The sequence below is a fragment of the Phacochoerus africanus genome, chromosome 11 (assembly GCF_016906955.1).
Source record: "Phacochoerus africanus isolate WHEZ1 chromosome 11, ROS_Pafr_v1, whole genome shotgun sequence".
Taxonomy (NCBI): domain Eukaryota; kingdom Metazoa; phylum Chordata; class Mammalia; order Artiodactyla; family Suidae; genus Phacochoerus; species Phacochoerus africanus.
The window spans coordinates 56,132,409-56,151,159 of NC_062554.1; the positions used below are offsets into that span (position 1 = coordinate 56,132,409).

An 18,751-nucleotide genomic window follows, 5' to 3' on the forward strand; every position below is an offset into this window, starting at 1 on the left:
TTTTCACACTGTCCCATCTTTAGAGTGTTCCTTTAAGCTGGCTCCTGTTTCCTTTTAACAAAGCTCCTGTCTTTACATAAGTTTCCCCAAGTCAGAGCCTGAGAAAAAAGTCTGTGTGCAGGTATTTGGGAAGGTGATTCCAGAGAGCAGGAGTGAAAGATGGAGGGAATGTCATGAGGAAGAGGGGAAAAGTTGACCACCAGAGATTTTTCTTTTTTCTTTTTTTTGTCTTTTTGTCTTTTCTAGGGTCGCACCCGTGGCATGTGGAGATTCCCAGGCTAGGAGTCTGATCAGAGCTGTAGCCGCTGGCCTATGCCACAGCCACAGCAACACCAGATCTGAACTGCGTCTGCGACCTAAACCACAGCTCATGGCAACGTCAGATCCTTAACCCACTGAGTGAGGCCAGGGATCGAACCCACAACCTCATGGTTCCTAGTCGGATTTGTTAACCACTGAGCCACGATGGGAACTCCAGAGTTTTTTTCTGATTGGTACTTTTTTGAGACTTTTGACCTATAATCAGAACTATCTCCCCATGGGTCAGAAGAGAAGCATTTATGTGTTGGCTACTATTCCCATTCATGAAAAGTGGCCTTGTGGGTCCTTATTCCCTCCAAATTCCTAGTTGCACATGCATGACCACTCAGCAGGTTCCTGCCAAGGTAAGCCTGTGAGCCTCAGAGGAGTCACAAGTCATAAAGCACAAGCAGCCAGGGAAGCACTCTCTGATCTGCACAAAGCCTGTCAAAGTTTGCATGAACTGTCACCACAGCCACAATTGAAAAAGGAGATGGGGTTAAAAGGATTCTCCAATGTTGCACCAGAAGTGTCTAGTGTTCACTAGAGCCACTCAGGTCCTCCTAAGTCCAGTTCATCACGGAGCCTTCTTCCAGGTAGTGGCAAATCACAATTTCTGCAAGGGCTCTGTGTAGAGAATTAGTGGAAAAAACTAGTCCTCACTATTCATTTGGTCCTAAGGCCATGATTAAGATAGTCAGCATATACAACCCAATCTAGTCCCTCAGTTTCACTAGCACTTTGGCTAGGAACACACTTCTGAAATGGAGTTAATAATCTCACCCCTCCCTCTCGTCTGGTGTTATTTCCACAAGATAACCAAGGTAGCTTTCCATACTTTCCTTTATGTTCATACATGTAACATACACACACATACACACACACACACCACACATACCACTTATGTGTATATGTAGTATGATCACTATATTGTGAAACAAACCAAAAGAAAACTAGATCTAAGAGACATATACAGAACACTCCACCCGACAACAGTAGAATACAAATTCTTCTCAAGTGCACATGGGACATTCTCTAGGAGAGATCATACATGAGGCCACAAATCAAATATTGATAGATTTTTAAAAGACAGATATTATACAAAGTATCCTCTTCTGACCATAACAGAATGAAGTTAGAAATCAATAACCAAAGGGAAATCTGAAAACACACAAATTTGTGGCAAATTAAACAATAGATACTTAAAGATGCCATGGATCAAAGAAGAAATTGTAATGGAAATTTTAAAATACTTAGAGATGAGCAGCACATATACTGAAATTGGAACAATACAGAGATTAGTCTGGCCTCTGTACAAGGATGATATGCAAATTCGTGAAGCATTCCGTATTTTTGAAAGAGACTCCCAGACATACAGAACAAACTTGTGGTTGCCAAGGGAAGGACTGGAGTGGACTGGGAGTCTGGGGTTAGTAAATGCAAAACTATTACATTTAGAATGGATAAGCAATGCGGTCCTGCTGTATACCACAGGGAACTATATCCAATCTCTTGGAAGACAATATAAAAAAAGTAATGTGGAGTTCCCATTGTGGCTCAGTGGCAACAAACCCATCTAGTATCCATAAGGACTTGGATTTGATCCCCTGGCCTCTCTCAGTGGGTTAAAAGATCCAGTGCTGCCATGAGCTGTGGTGTAGGCTGCAGATGCAGCAAGGATCCAGCATTGCTGTGGCTGTGGTGTAGGCCTGCAGTTGTAGCTCCGATTCGATCCTTAGCCTGTGAACTTCCATATGCTGTGGGTGTGGTCCTAAAAAGGCAAAAAAAAAAAAAAAGAATGTATATGTATGTATGACTGGGTCACTTTACTGTACAGCAAAAATTGGCACAACACTGTAACTCAACTATAATTTTTAAAATGTTAAAAAATTTTAATTAAAAAATAAAAATACTTAGAGATGACAAAAATGAAACTATAACATACTAAAATCTATGGGATGCAACAAAAGCAATAATAAGAGAAAATTTTATAGCTCTGAACACTTACACTAAAATCAAGGAAAATATCAAATTAACAATCTACCTTTACAACCCAAGCAACTAGAGAAAGAAAAAAAAACTAAATCAAATGGTAGCAGAAGAAAGGAAATAAATAAAAGTTATAGCAAAGATAAAATCAAGAACAGAAAAACAATAGAGAAAAATCAATGAAACCAAAAGCTGACTTTTAAAAAGATTAACAAAGTTGAGAAATTAAATTGACTAAAAAAGAGAGAAGACTCAAATTACTAAAATATGAAATATAAGTAGGGGCATTACTACCAAGTCTATAGAAATAAAGAGGATTATAAGAGAACAAATGTACTATGAACAATCATATGTCGGCAAATCAGATATCCCTGATGAAATGAACAAATTCCCAGAAACACACAATCTACCAGAAATGAATCATAATGAAAGAGAAAATCTAAACAGATCTGTAAGTAGTAAAGAGATTAAATCAGTAATCAAAATCCTCCCGACAAATGCCCTGGGCCTAAAAATTCACAGGTTAATTTCACCAAACTTTTAAAGAACTGACACCGATTCATCTCAAACCCTTCCAAAACACTGAAGAGAAAGGAACACTTCCAATCTCATTCTATGAGGCCAGCATTGCCTTGGTATTGAAGTCAATAAAAACACAAGAAAAGAAAACTACAGACCAATATTCTTTTTTTTTTTTTTGTCTTTTTGCCATTTCTTGGGCCACTCCTGCGGCATATGGAGGTTCCCAGGCTAGGGGTCGAATCGGAGCTGTTGCCGCCAGCCTACACCAGAGCCACAGCAACGCAGGATCTGAGCCACATCTGTGACCTACACCACAGCTCACGGCAACGCCGGATCGTCAACCCACTGAGCAAGGGCAGGGATCGAACCCGCAACTTCATGGTTCCTAGTCAGATTCGTTAACCACTGCACCACGACGGGAACTCCAGACCAATATTCTTTATGAATATGGATGCAAAAATCCTTAATGAAACACTAGCAAAAATAATTCAACGGCATATCAAAAGGATTATACACCATGACCAATTAGAATTTATTCCTGGAATGCGAGGAGAGTTCAACATAAGAAAACCAATTAATGTAATACACTACATTAAAAGAATGATAAGGGGGAAAAACTATATGATCACCTCAATCAATCAGAAAAAGCATTTGAGACAATTCACAGCTCTTCATGAAAATAATAGTCAATAAACAAGGAATAGTGACTACCTCAACACAATAAAACCCATAAATGAAAAACCCACAGCTTATGAGATACTCAGTGGTAAAGGACAAAAAGCTTTTCCTCGAAAAATAGGAACTAGACAAGAATGCTCAGTTTTTCCAATTATATTCAACATAGTATTAGAAGTTATAGCCAGAGCAATTAGGCAAGGAAAAGAAATAAAAAGCATCCAAGTTAGAAAGGAAGAACTAAAATGATCTCTATTTACTGACGACATGATCTTATGTGTAGAAAACCCTATTACAGACACACACACACACACACACACACACACACACACACACACTGTTAGAAGCAGTAAACAAGAGTTCCCACTGTGGCTCAACAGAAATGAATTTGACTAGTATCCATGAGGACGCAGGTTCGATCTCTGGCCTCACTCAGTAGGTTTAGGATCCGGCATTGCTGTGAGCTGTGGTGTAGATCGCAGATGTGGCTTGGACCTGGTGTTGCTGTGGCTGTGGCATAGGCCAGCAGCTACAGCTCTGATTCAACCCCTAGCCTGGGAACCTCCACATGCCACGCGCTAGGCCCCGAAAAGCAAAAGCAAAACAAACAAACAAAAAAAACCAAAAACCTTAAACCTCCCCTAGCTGTGACTTGCACAAAATATAATTTTATTTCTCCTCACATCTCAGTCTGGCACTGGGCATTCCAGGACTGGTAGAGAGACTACTGTGTGAGTCTGCCCAAGTAACCCAGCCTCCTTTTATCATCTTACTCCTCCACTCATTTCCATGGCCCTAGATGACTCATTGCCACATCCACATTCCAGCCAGCAGGAGAAGGGAGGGGAGAAGACAGGGACAAGCCCTTCCTTTCAGGATTCCACCCTGGAAGTTGCTACTTCCAGTTCCACTCCTAGCTTGCTGTTCTGAATTTAGTCACGTAACCCATCCTACCTTAAAGGAGATGCTGGAGAAGTGTGTCCATGCTGGGTGGCCTTGTGCCCAGGTGGCACCATGATGGCCAAGGGGAGATGGGATAGTGAGCAACTCTACAATAAGATCTTCCAAGAGAAGAGTCAATTATGTCAGCAATATTTATAAAGTAAACCATTTCCAATTGAATTAAAATGCCATTCTTGTGTTGATTTAAGCAAACTGCAATTGATGTTTCTAAATGCTAACTGTTCCATTTTTATGCTGAAATAGCTTTATAATAATTGTTAGTTGATCTTAGTGTCTTCATTTTTAGTTGCTCATACATTAGTAATTTAAATAACTCTATGATTTATGGTATTTCCACAGATACCATAGTTAAAGATGATCAAACTTATTTTGTCAAAACTGGTTTTCCTGGCACTTGGATATTACCCTTTGAAGCAGAGGTAATTTTCTTCGTTCAGTGTTTTCAATGTCAAGAAGCATCTCTATCCACTTGGAACTACACCTAAAAGGTCACGCATTTGTTTCATCATCATAGCCTTAGAGGAAACGAAACCATTACCCCCATTACCAAAGAGAAAGCCTGACCACAGAAGGGGCCTGGTGACAGGAACAGATTCCCAGGGTAACGGGCATCCTAGACTCCACCTTACCATCCATTTTGCAAACAACGGGTGTGGGCAAGTGCCAGAAGGAAGCCTAATGATTAAGTCAATTTCCCAAGCGAATGGGAAATTACAGAGGTACTGTCCAGCTCCTGCTCCGGCACAGTGTCCATCTCAAGGGTGTGGCTCAATTAGCCCTTTCACTGATAGCATCGTCTCTTCCATTATCTCCTTCCACCAGGCCTCATGTACTCTGTTTATAGAAGAAAATTTTGCTCAGGGTTATGCCTCATCCTCTAAAATACCTTCCTTTGCCTCTGACTTTAAAGAAAAGCCATGTGATCAAAAGAAGCTGCCCTTGGGATCTTATCCCCTTTCCACTCTGCTAGAGTATATCTTTTGCCTTTCTCTAAAACCTAAATACAGCATCTCTCCCATGAAGGCTTCCTGGTTTCCAGTGCCTGCAACAATGGATTAAGCTGGAAGGCATCTTAAAGATCCAGAGACTCCCCTCCCGGCTCTGACTTCCTCTGGTCACCTGAGAAGTTTTTGACAGGAACCCCTGCCAGGGCTCCTCCCCTAGATTCTGATCCATGGATCCAAGATGGAGCCATTGCTCTTGCATTCTTTTAAGTTCTACAAGGTATTATCAGCAATAGATAGGGTGGGACACTATACAACTAGGCTTAACTTGGGAACCAGAGCCTGGAAACCACAAGACACTACAAAGAAAGGCATGCATTCCCTCCTGGAAGCAGCTCCTTCAAGGCAGGGACTTTCTCTCTTTTGCAGCTCTGTTTTCAGCACCTAGAGACTGTGACTGTTTGTTGAATGAATAAATGAATTCATATGCCACCAAGCTTAAACTTGAAAACTAGATTCTGGTCCAGGATATAACTCCAGAGCCTTCCTTTGCTGGAAGGGGACTGGCTTGCTGCCCTGTTCACCATGACTGCTTGGCTTGGTAAACAGTCTTCCTTGTGACAGCCTGCGCTGTCACCTCCCAGGTTTGTGATTGCGTTACATCATAGGAGGTCAAGGTTGGTCACAGCCCGCCCTAGGTGTCCAGAAACCAGCCCCTGTTGGAGCACACACTTTAGGGAGTGTCTGGAACCAAGGATCACCTTGGTGGGAGGGTCCGGAGAGTGCAGGGCAGGACGAGCTTTGAGAAGGGAGGCCCAGCACAAGCAGGTGCGGGGAGGGGCAGGAAAGGGTGGGGAGGACCGGCTGGTGGCGTCTGGGCGGGTGGCGGCTCCACTCTGCACTCAACGCGGCAGCAGACGGACGGCTGGAGGCTCTCGGCGCAGGTGAGACGCCGGCTGCGGGCAGGGGGTTGGACCGAAGGGGTTCCGACGCGGAGGGGCTCGGCTGGGGAGGGGGCTCGGCTGGGCAGGGGCTAGGGGCGCTGGAGGCCCAGGGATGGGAGCGGCGCGCTTCTCGGCTCCCACCGTGTCCGCGCACCTGTGTCCGATCGCCGGCGGCCCTGGAGGGAATATTGCCGCGATCCCGGCCAGTCAGGGCGACCGTGTGGTCTAGTGAGAGGAACGTCCAAGAGGCAGGCCCCTGCGGTGACAGCCAGAACCCCGCCAATCCACTGAGGCACCAAATCCTTTCCTAAGGCCAGGAAGCCTGGAATCTAATAGTAAGAGGCGATTGACCGAAAACGCCCCCTGAGCCATTATTTAGCTTCCAGGAACTGGCCTGTGGGCAGAAAGGGATGTCAGGGGCAAAGGGGTTGGTTTAGCCATGGTGGGAGAGGTTTACCTGGAACTTGAAGTTAGTTGGAGGTGTCTCTGTCTGGGTCCAGAGGGACATAACCTCTGGAGATAGGGGCCAGCCCTAGCTGTAAGAAGGATTTGGGGGTTCAGCAAAAAGAACCTTTCGCTTTGTAAAATAAAGTATTTAAAATTTTAGCCAGTCTGAAAGTCACAGAAGGGACCACTTCCCTCACATTCTTTTCCGCCACGGCCCTTAGCATCTGCCATTTTCCTCACATCCCTGACTGATTGCCCTGATGCCCCACCTTCCGCTCTGCTTGGCTCATAAAGTGGCAAAAGAATTTTACCTGTATGTTTATATTCATTTTAATAGGTAGTGTGACTTTTTGTTAAAGGAAACTTGTGGGTTTTTTTTTTTAACCAGATGTGCAATACATTCAATATAATCTGGGTTTTGTGCCCGGTTGAACACTAGAGGGGAGACTCATAATACACTGAGAGATAAGGGGCTGACCATGCTTGGACTGAGCTCTTCAAGACTGAGTTCCTCTGCTTAATACGAAGTAGATGCCCTCTGTCCCTAGAGTTTCTGGAAAAGATATGGCACTGATATGGAGGCTTTATTGAATATGGCCCCTTGGTTTTACAAGGGGAGAGCACCTGACACAAGCAGAGAAAAGGGCATTATTTCTGATTATGCATTATCTGTTCTGGTATTACATGAGGCAAACATTCAATTTTCTTTTTAAAGACTTTTGATCTTCTCTCACTTCTTCCATGGGAGGTGGAAACAGTGCCACCACTTGCTCATCTCATACTCTTCATTTTCCCTTATATTCTGTGCATTCTCCCCGACCCTTCTGAGGGATGTTGGTTATGACGGATTAGGTTAAGCTGCTGAATCTTTATGTGGTGTCTTCCCCAATATATCCTTGGTTATGTGTATTGCCTAAACTTAGCCAATGGCACTTTTAGGTTGCCAGGATTTGGCAAGGGCTGAGGGGAAAAAGGGACAAAAGGGAAAGAAAGACTTCTGCTTTCTTATCTCCCCACCACCTTCACATTAACTTTGGCTGCCATGCTGAATGGGTCAAAGTACGGATGTTACCCACGTTAGTGATAATCAAAGGATTATCTCTTTTCCTCAAATGCACATGCTTGTTGAAAATGGATAAGGGCAGTTTTACCATATGCAAAGCCACTCCCATAACCAAAGTCCCTGTTATTGCAAAACTTTTTATAACTGTGGCTAAGAGAATGGAAGTCACTACTGCGTCATCAACTAATGGCTGCATGTGTAGACAAATTTCCAATCTACACTCATTCCTTATAAGGTTATCAGGCAAAAACTAGATTATTTACAATGGATTAAAGTATATATAATACTAATATGGACAATGAGAGGTCACAGGTAAGGGATGTAATTCCCACACTTCAGCTGAACCCAGCTTCGCTTTTAACCAGCCAGCCCTCTCCCGCAACCTTCACTGGAAACAAATAGAGATGATTTCAGTTTTAGCTGGTTTGGTTTCTCTGGTCTGTTTTCTTGCGCGAAAATAAAATGGGTCACAATGTATATGACGGGAAGAAGGAAGCTCAAAAGATCTATCAGCCTTGTGTGATGAAGAATTAAACTGAAGACATTAAAGTACACGTTTGTATTCCCTTGGCAGGATTTCGGTTTCTAAGCCATTATCAATATCTTGCTGGTATCAAATCATAATGGGTCTCTACAGGGCACCAGGCAATCTCCTCTATAAACAGCACCGTGAAGTCAGAGTAATAGCCCTATTTCACAAATGAGGAAATTGAGACATGGAAACACAGTACCTGGCCCTGGGTTACTCAACTGTTACCTGGCAGAGCCAGGTCTCAAACCAGAACTTCTCTAATACCACAGCTCCCTCCGGTGTGTTTTTTCCCCTTTGTTTGTTTAACTGGGAGTGGGGAGTTGTAATTTAATATATTCTCTGACTTGCACTCTTACAGAGTCTACATTTATAAACACTCTTGTTTAGTATGTTTCGTGGCCATCTTTGCTCAATATAACCACGACATATTTTAGAGCTGAGGATAGCCTAACGATTATGAAGCCCCAACTTCTTGTGTTTCAGAGGAGAAAAGTAAATTTGGGAAAGATTAAGCAAACGCCCCATGTTGCTTCCCCAAATGCACTTTGCCAATGAATGACAGCTAAAACCTAGGTCTCCCAACGTCCAGATTATTGCTCTTCTTGGCATCTGGTCCCCTAAGGATTTCCTACATACAGAAATCGAGTGGTTTATTTCAGTTAACTCTATTGCGTTAGGGTGTGACAGCAAACCACATCCTCTCTGAATCCTGGACTCAAATACCTATAGATTCGTCTAACTATATTCTTCATTCCATGAGGGAAAGAGCCTTGTCTGGCCTATTGCATTATTTCTAGGACAGGGCCCAGAAAAGCACTCCAAAATATGTGCTCAGTATATGGCATATTTAACAAACATTTGAACAAGATTGAAGTGTCCTTAGGACGTCACTCAACTACTAGTCATAGAAGACCCTACTACGGGGGCTTCATAAGTAAGGAATTTTGTTCTTCTCAGATAACCAGATGTCTGGAGGTGCAAAAGGCAGGGCTGAGACAGGCTCCTTCTGTCCTCCCGCACCACCATCCTTAGCCCACTTTCGTCCTCAATGAAGGACAGGCACCTCTTCTGTGCTTAACAGAAAGAAGGGCAGAAGGCATGAACCAGCTGCGTCTGTCCCTTTTTTTATAATCTTAAGCTCTTTCCTGGAAGCTCCACCCAATAGACCCCTTACATCTCACTGGTATAACAACTGTGTTACATAACCACTCCTAATGGGAAGGAGCCTGAGGAAACCTAGTGTTTTGTTGTTGCCAATACAACAAAATAGGGATTCTGTTGATAAGGAAGCAGGGGAGACTGGATCCCGGCTAAGCAGCCAGCATTGTCTGCCATGGTGTGTTTTATGGGCCACTGACTGTTTCTACATCTGTTATTGTTCTTCATTTTATTTATTTTTTGTTGTTTGGTTTACTAAAAAGCAATAGATAGTGCAGTGGGTCTAAGGGAACTTTTTGAAATTAGCGATTCCAAGTCCTACCCAGAGAAATGCTGATTATTTAGGTCTGGGATGGGTCCATAAATCTGAATTGTAAACAAGCACCGCAGGTAATTTGAATGCAGGTAGTCAAAGGACTACAAGTTGAACATCACTGAACGTGGGGTAGTTTATCGGAGGCACCTTCGTCTTATTTTCCGACAGCTTTCCATCCCATTCCTTTAAGGCTATTACTTTCCCTCTCTTTTTTTGGGGGGAGGGGCGGCATGCCCATGGCATGTGGAAGTTCCCAGGCCAGGGATCAAACCCATGCCACAGCCACACCCCAAGCAACAGCAGTGACAATGCTAGGTCCTTAAATGCTAGGCCACCGGGGAACTCCTACCACTTTCTTTTTTAATTTTCTATTTTGGTCAACATAAGGGTATAATCTTAAAAGCCGTTAAGTGCTACAAGTTTTTTACTGAGTCCGTACTGAGCTGCCTCCCCGAGGCAACTACTTTCAATGCTTTGGCTATGTTTTCCTCATGTTTACCATCATATTCCCATATATCATGTAAATATTGGCCATTTCTCTTCTTTCCCTAGTTCTAGATAATATCTAGTGACATCCCTACCTTGGAGGATGAGGATAAAGCTCTTTTATACCCTCATTATTCCACGTCACACTCACTTCCCTTTATTCAAGGTCCCCGTACAGTTATATCCTAATATGTTTTGATACAGTAATGTTTAGTGTTTACATTATGACTATGCAAATATTATTCTTCACAACTGAGCCATGTGATAAACCATGATTTTTATGCTGCCTTTTTTTTTTTTTTTTTGCCTTTTTAAGGCCACACCCAAGACATATGGAGGTTTCCAGGCTAGGGGTCAAATCGGAGCTGTAGCAACGCCAGATCCAAGCCATGTCTATGACCTACACCACAGCTCACGGCAATACCAGTTCCTTAATCCACTGAGCAAGGCCAGGGATGGAACCTGAGTCCACATGGAGGCTAGTCAGATACATTTCCACAGATGGGAATTCTACACCACCTTTCTTGTACAATCTTTTTCTATCCCCTGGAGTTCATCTTTGCCACATCTTATTTGCTTAGTTTTTTGAGTACTCATTACCGATTATTACTTAACCTTTGACAGGACAGTAAAATTCCTCTCAGTAGAGTTAATAAAAATCAAGTAAGTGGCCAGTTTGATTTTTTTTTTTCTTGGAAATATCCCTGCTCAGCCAGCCTCCCATTCTCTGGAACTGGTTATATTCTCTGAATCCCTTGCTACACTGCGAGCTCCCTCATTGGCACTCTGTGAATTGCCCTGGATTCCTGTTCCTAGGACTCCGTGCCTTCTCATTCCTCAGTTTTACTGGTGCACAGCCTCCTGAGAAAGGACACACGGAGGCAGGGGCAGAGACAGATTCATCCTGGAGCTGATAAAGTCATGGGGCCACTGTGAGCCTTGCAAGTTGCTACAAGTTGTCAAGGGGGGACAAAGAGCCAGGTTGCCATCAAGAGGCATTTTTTTTTTCGTCAGTTTTATAAAGAGATTTTAAAAGAAAGGGCCCCGAACCTCCATGACTCCAGTTCGGGGTGATTTCTTTCCTCGAGGTAAATAAATATTCACTTTCACACTCAACTTTGTAATTTAATGACTTTTTCTTAAAGTGGGTAAGATTCAGGTCCCACAAGACCTGATTGCTTTTTGAGACCTTGCACATTTATTTTCTCCTTCACACTTGACCGATGGTTTGACTGGGTACAGGATATGAATTGGAAATAATTTCCTCTCAGAATTTTGAAAGCATTTTCTTTGACCTTCTCATAGTGCTGTTGAGAAGCTGATCCCTTATGTTTGTTTTAATCTCTAGAAGTTTGTAGGATTTTCTTTTCTTTATTCTTCATGTTCTGGTATTTCATAAAGTTGTTAGCTAATGTTGGGGGGGGTTATTTGTTGGTTTAGTGTGGTCCTTGTTCTAGGTACTTTAAAGACTCTGTCGATCTAAAAATCATATTCTTCAGGTCTGGGCATTTTCTTCTGTTACATAATTCCCATCATTCTATCTTCTGAAACTTACATTAACTAGATGTTGAATCTCTTGATCTAATTGTCTTTTCTATTTTAAAAAATATCTGTCACTGAGTTCTGATAAATCTTCCAACCTTTCCATTAAATTTTATTTTTTTAATTTTTTTGTCCATTAAATTTTAGCATTTCTACCATCATAGTTTTAATTTCCAAGGGCTTTAATTTGGGCAGGGGTCAGAGGCACCTTCCTCCAAAAAATCTTTATGGCACCCTGTTCTTATTTCATGGATGCTAGACCTCATATTTCTGAGAATATTAACAGTTATCTTGTCTACATCTTAAAAATTTCATTCAGCTGCCTACAATGGTTGTGTTTATTTTCCAAGTCCCCTTTTCTGTTGTTTTGGTTCTGCCTTTCATAGTGGAAGTTGTATTCATAAGTCCATGTTCAAGAACGGTGTGCTAACACAATTTGTGAGTGTGGCTTATAGGCGGGCAGGCCTCCTTATAGGGTAATTAGGCAGGCAGGCATTTTTGATGCCTTATCATATGTCTCTAGCAGCTTTCTAGTAAATCAGTTTCTCATTAGAAAGCCATTTAGGAGTTCCCATCGCGGCTCAGCAGTAACAAACCCAACTAGTATCCATGAGGACGCAGGTTCGATCCCTGGCCTTGCTTAGTGGGTTAAGGATCTGGCATTGCTGTGAGCTGTAGTGTAGGTCACAGATGCAGCTTGGATCACGTGTTGCTATAGGCCAGCAGCTACAGCGCCAATTTGACCCCTAGCCTGGGAATTTCTATATGCTACAGGTGCAGCCCTAAAAAGACAAGGAAAAAAAAAAACCATTTATTTTTGTTTGAGAAAAGGCGATTAATAACTTAGACCGATTTATTATGTGATTTGTTTAAGAGGAGAGGTTCTTGTTTTGAGGTGGGGAAGTGGTATTCTAGGGTTCAAAAGTCAGAACTTGTTCTTCACTCTGCCGGCTTTGAAGAACCTGGGGCCTCTGTGCCCCTCTGCATCATGGGAGAAGATCAGAAGGCTTCCAGAAAGACAGCTCTTTTCCACTAAAAAATAAAAAGCCCTGAGATCCTAGCGTAAAGAAGGTCCTATGAACACATGTACACCTAATTGTTTTGTAATAACCATTGGCAAAACATTCATTATCCACCAACAATGAAATGCTTATCAAGAATAAATTAGGGCCTTTGGAGAAAGAAGCTCCATATCAGGCCAGTGTTTCTCTTAACAGGTCATTTGGGAGAAAACTGAATTACAATGGAAAAGTATATTAGCCTGGCATTTTTCTTTCAGAGATTATATCGTGGAAACATTTTCCTAATACCTCTAGAGGGTGTCTTGGTGAAAGATTTGGGGAGAGAATTTCTGCCCTTGAAGGTCCCACTCCAAATCCATACCTAACCTCACACAGCCTAACATGGGACAATCAAATGGGTGCATGCCATTTGCAGCAACGTGGATGAAATGAGAGATTCTCATACTAAATGAAGTCAGAAGGAAAAATACCATGTGATATCACTTATATGTGGCACAAATGGGGATTTCTGTTGTGGCTCAGTGGATTAAGAATCCGACTTGTATCCATGAGAAAATGCAGGTCCGATCCCTGACCTCGATCAGTGGGTTAAGGATCAGGTGTTGCCGCAAGCTGCGGTGTAGGCTGCAGATGTGGCTCGGGCCTGACATTGCTGTGGCTGTGGCGAAGGCTGCCAGCAGCAGCTCTGATTAGACCCCTAGCCAAAGAACTGCCATATGCCGCAGGTGTGGCCCTAAAAAGAAAGAAAAAAAAAAGTGGCACAAATGACCCTACCCACAGAACAGAAACAGACTCACAGACATAGTCAACAGACTTGTGGTTGCCAAGGGGAAGGGGGAGGGAGTGGGATGGGCAGGGAGTTTGGGATTGGTAGATGCAAACTACTACATTAAGAATGAAGGAGCAGGAATTCCCGTCGTGGCTCAGTGGTTAACGAATCCGACTAGGAACCATGAGGTTGCGGGTTCGGTCCCTGCCCTTGCTCAGTGGGTTAACGATCCGGCGTTGCCGTGAGCTGTGGTGTAGGTTGCAGACGCGGCTCAGATCCTGCGTTGCTGTGGCTCTGGCGTAGGCTGGCAGCTACAGCTCCGATTCGACCCCTAGCCTGGGAACCTCCATGTGCCGCGGGAGCGGCCCAAAGAAATAGCAAAAAAAGACAAAAAAAAAAAAGAATGAAGGAGCAATGAGGTCCTACTGCATGGCACAGGGAACTGTATCCACTCTTTTTGGATAAAACATGATGGAGGACAGTATGAGAAAAAGAATAAGATAGATAGATAGATAGATAGATAGATAGATAGATAGATAGATAGATAGATAGATAGATGGATGCACACACACATATATATATGACTGGGTCACTCTGCTGTACAGCAGAAACTGGCACAACACTGTACATCAACTATAATTTTTAAAAAAGATACTAGAAAAAAACTTGTGGCAGATTCATCACTGTTTTTGCTGGGAAAGCATCAAATAACAGAAATGTTATAGGAATGGTTCCTGGTTTAGCTTTTAACTTAACTGGAAGGCGAAGCCCTTAGATACTGATTTTCTACTGTTGGCTCTTCCTTCTCAGGCACCTTCAAAGATGACTGCAGACTCTTTGAAAGCTGGAGCCCAGTCTTATCTCTGTTCCTCCATCACCCAGAACAATGCCTGATATATAAGAGACACTGGATAAATGTGGCTGGAATTAAGTAGACCACATTATCCATGTTAAATGAGCCCTTCCTACTAGTCCCCTTGCTGTTTCCTCTGCATCTTCTTTATGTTACTCCCTCCTGGATGATGCTACCTCTTTCTCAAACTTGATGTCAAACAGCTGTCAGAAGACAGACGGGGAAGATCTCAAACTCAGGACCCCAGGCAGAATCCCCAGGGGTGAAAACGCCCCATGTCGTCTTACTAAAGACGTAATAATTTCTTGGGTTATCAGCAGACACCCCACCCCCATCCCACCTGCAACCACAGTTCTCTTTGATCTCATCTCTCCTTGCCTTCCACGCCTCACTGCCCTGTCCCTTGCTCCCTTCTGTTTTCTCTGATTTGGTCCCCATTTTGACCCAAAACTTCTCTTTCTTCTGTTCTGACCTTGACTTCCTGCCTCCCCCACCTCACCTTTATCTATTAGCTGGTATATTTTGTACAAAGCACAGCTATGTACCGATTTCTGAAAACCTACCCTGCCTATCAGGCAGACACCTTTTCAAACCTAACTCACACCCAGGATGAAAAGTCTCTCTTCTGGATGTTTTTTGAGATTGTGTTTATGCTTTGGTCTCCCTGGGGTTGTTTATTTTTATAAGGAAGGCTGTAGAATAAGAAGTAGGCTACAGTGTGATACAGTGACCTGTAGATTAGTGTTTCTCAAAATGCTACCACTCACCATAGAACAGGTGTTCCTAAGACACAGAGGCTTGGCTGGGGACAGCCTGGCATAAGCTGAAGCCTCTCTCAATGCCAAACACATCTTTTCCCAAAAACCTTTAGGTGAACCTGACACTCTAGGATGGTATATCATGTTGTCCCTAGGAATTCAGACATTCCTTTGGAAGGAGGGACATCCCCACAACAGCCTAAGAGGCAGAGCACTTGTAAGATGCTCTTGTAAGGACTCATCCAGGCTGAAAAATTATATGGAAAAGAAATGGTACCAGCAACCCTACTACTGGCTGGATTAGGAGACAGTTTCCCCGTGATTCAGGATTAAAGTTAGGTTGCATAAATTCAGTTCAGACCAAGAACTATTATTATATACCCATCCTTGTGCTATGCCATGGAAAACTGAAGACGAAGCAGATGGAGTCTCTGCTTTTGAGAAGCTATAGTCTAGTAAGTAAAACATGTAAATGTGTAATTTTAATATGACACGGTAAGTGACAAAAATCAATATATATCTAAGGTAGTAAGATAGCACAGAGGTGGGGCATATGGCCCAACCTGGAGTTTCACAGGAGGCTTTCTAGAGGAACTAAGCCCACCTATTGAAAATGAATAAAAGGAGTTCCTGTTGTGGCTCAGCAGGTTACAAACCTGACTAGTACCTATGAAGATGCAGGTTCCATCCCTGGCTTTGCTCAGTAGGTTAAGGATCTGGTGCTGCTGTGAGCTGTGGTATAGGTTGCAGACATGGCTCTGATCCTGAGTTGCTGTGGCTGTGACACAGGCTGGCAGCTGGAGCTGTGATTCAACCCCTAGCCTGGGAATGTCCATATGCTACAAGTGCGGCCCTAAAAAAAAAAAAAAAAAAAAAAAAGCAAAGAACACTGAGTAAAGGTGAGCTGGGTGAAGAAAAAATGGAAAGGACATACTAGGGGGAAGGAATAGCAAGGGCCAGGTGTACTCTGCGAAGGTTGTGGTGGGGAGAAACAGGAGATGAAGTTGAAGAGACAGGCAGGGAGTCAGGTCCTAGGTGCATGCAATGCAAATAGCATGAACTGCATCCATCTGGTGGTTAGTCAAGGAAATATTTTAAATCTATCGTGGTGTAGTCAGATTCACACTGTAGGTAGATGGCAGCGGCTGCAGCGTGAGGGATTTATGGATGTCAGGACTAAAGGCAGTGCAGGAGCCCAGGCACAAGAGCCTCAATGAGATCACTGCTGTAGAAGGGAAAGGAAACGAGAGAACACCAGAAAACTTGGGGGAGCAAAATAAACAGAATTTTCAGTCTTTTGGGGAAACAGGAACATTACAGGGCAGAGTAAATGATGAACAGGAAACCGGGATGGCCCAAGATTTGGGTTTTAAGACTGCCTGGATACGAAGTCATTACCTGACGGTAGGATACAGAAGAGAAGCTGATTTAGTGGGGAAGAAGATGACAAGTTCAGTTTGGGACATGTTGACTCTGACATGTCTAAGAAGCATGTTTCTGTGCATGTCTCTCTACTCGGCAGGTTGTTAGACATGTGAGTCTGAAATTTCAGAGGTCAAGGCTAGAGACAAAATCCTGTCCTTGTAGGAGGTGAACCCCAGGTGTGTGAGTTCTTGCAAGAAGATATAGATGTAAAGGAACAGTGGACCAGAGGCTGCTTGTGTTAAAGGAGCTGAAGGGAGCCAGGACCAAAGTGTCACAAAAGTCAAAGGGAGTAAAGAGTGTCAAAGATAAGTGACTTGTTGACAGTGTCAACTACAGGGTAACATCAGGAACAAAAGTGAGAGCATTTGGTGACATCAATGAATACAATTTCAGTGTGGTGGTGAAGAGGGAGGACTAGATGGAATCAACAGTTGTCTTTCCAGGTTTTTTTCAAGAAACCTAACTGATTTTGATAATATTTTATTGTACTACACAAAATCACCAAAATTCCCTTCTATCCAAAGAAAACTTCATTTAAGTGGTAATTGAATTCAATGACATTTCAAATCATTTTTTTTTTTTTGTCTTTTTGCTATTTCTTTGGGCCGCTCCCGCGGCACATGGAGGTTCCCAGGCTAGGGGTCGAGTCGGAGCTGTAGGCACTGGCCTACGCCAGAGCCACAGCAACGCGGGATCCGAGCCTCGTCTGCAACCTACACCACAGCTCACGGCAACGCCGGATCGTTAACCCACTGAGCCAGGGCAGGGACCGAACCCGCAACCTTGTGGTTCCTAGTCGGATTCGTTAACCACTGCGCCATGACAGGAACTCCTCAAACCATTTTTAATATTAAAAATTACTTAAGTCCCATTGGTTTATTTTTATTTCCATTACTCTAGGAGATAGATCCAAAAGATATTGCTGCAATTTATGTCAAAGTGTTCTGCCTATGTTTTCCTCTAGGAGTTTTAGAGTTTCTGACCTTGCATTGAATCTTTAGGTCTTTAATCCGTTTTGTGTTTATTTTTGTATGTGGTGTTCTAATTTCATCCTTTTACATGAAGCTGTCCAGTTTTCCCAGCACCATTTATTGAAGAGACTTGTTTCCATTGTATATTTTTGCCTCTATTGTGGTTGATTAATTGACCACAAGTACATGGGTTTATTTCTGGGCTTTCTATACCATCCCATTGATCTATATTTCTGTTTTTGTGCCAGTACCATACTGTTTGGATAACTGTATCTTTGTAGTATAGTCTGAAGTCGGGGCACCTGTTTCCTCCAGCTACCTTTTTCTTTCTCAAGATTCCTTTTGCTATTCTAGGTCTTTTGTGTTTCCACACAAATTTTAAATATTTCTGTTCTACTTCTGTGAAAAATGCCATTAGCAGTTTGATGGGATTGTACTGAATCTGTAGATGGCCTTATGTAATATGGTCATTTTAACAATACCGGTTCTTCCAATCTAAAAACATGGTATTTCTTTCCATCTGTTTGTGTCATCTTCAATTTCTTCAGTTGCTTTCATCAGTGTCTTACGGTTTTTGGAGTACAGGTCTTTTGCCTCCTTGGGTAGGTTTATTCCTAGGTATTTTAATTCTTTTTGATGTGATAGTAAATGGGGTTGTTTCCTTAATTTCTCTTTCTGATCCTTTGTTATTAGTGTATGAAAATGCAACAGATTTCTGTGTATTCATTTTCTATCTTGTGACTTTTCTGAATTCATTGATGAGCTCTATTAATTTTTTGGCAGTAGGTCATCTTTAGGATTTTCTATGTATAGTATCATATCATCTGCAAACAGTGACAGTTCTACTTCTCTTTTCCAACTTGTACTCCTTTTCCTTTTTTTCTTCTCTGATTGCTGTGGCTAGGACTTCTAAAACTATGCTGAATAAAAGTGACAAGAGTGGACATCCTTGTTCCTAATCTTAGAGGAAATGCTTTCACAGCTTTTTACTACTGAGTATGATGTTAGCTGTGGGTCTGTCATATGTGGCCTTTATTATGTTGAGGTAGATTCCCTCTATGCCCACTTTCTG

The 18,751-nt window shown here is 42.7% G+C and overlaps 1 protein-coding gene and 1 non-coding gene across 2 annotated transcripts in view; both read left to right on the forward strand.

The window, feature by feature from the left end:
- The first annotated feature begins 1,549 nt into the window (after window positions 1-1,549).
- On the forward strand, window positions 1,550-1,655 carry LOC125112230 (U6 spliceosomal RNA). Its single transcript, XR_007131037.1, has one exon. It is a non-coding gene; the product is annotated as a U6 spliceosomal RNA (small nuclear RNA).
- Window positions 1,656-6,127: 4,472 nt separating this feature from the next.
- TMEM45B (transmembrane protein 45B) overlaps window positions 6,128-18,751 on the forward strand; it is a 28,296-nt gene continuing 15,672 nt past the window's right edge. The window contains exon 1 of the mRNA XM_047753369.1: window positions 6,128-6,337. The gene's annotated coding sequence lies outside the window, so the exon portion shown is untranslated. The remainder of the gene's footprint in view (window positions 6,338-18,751) is intronic.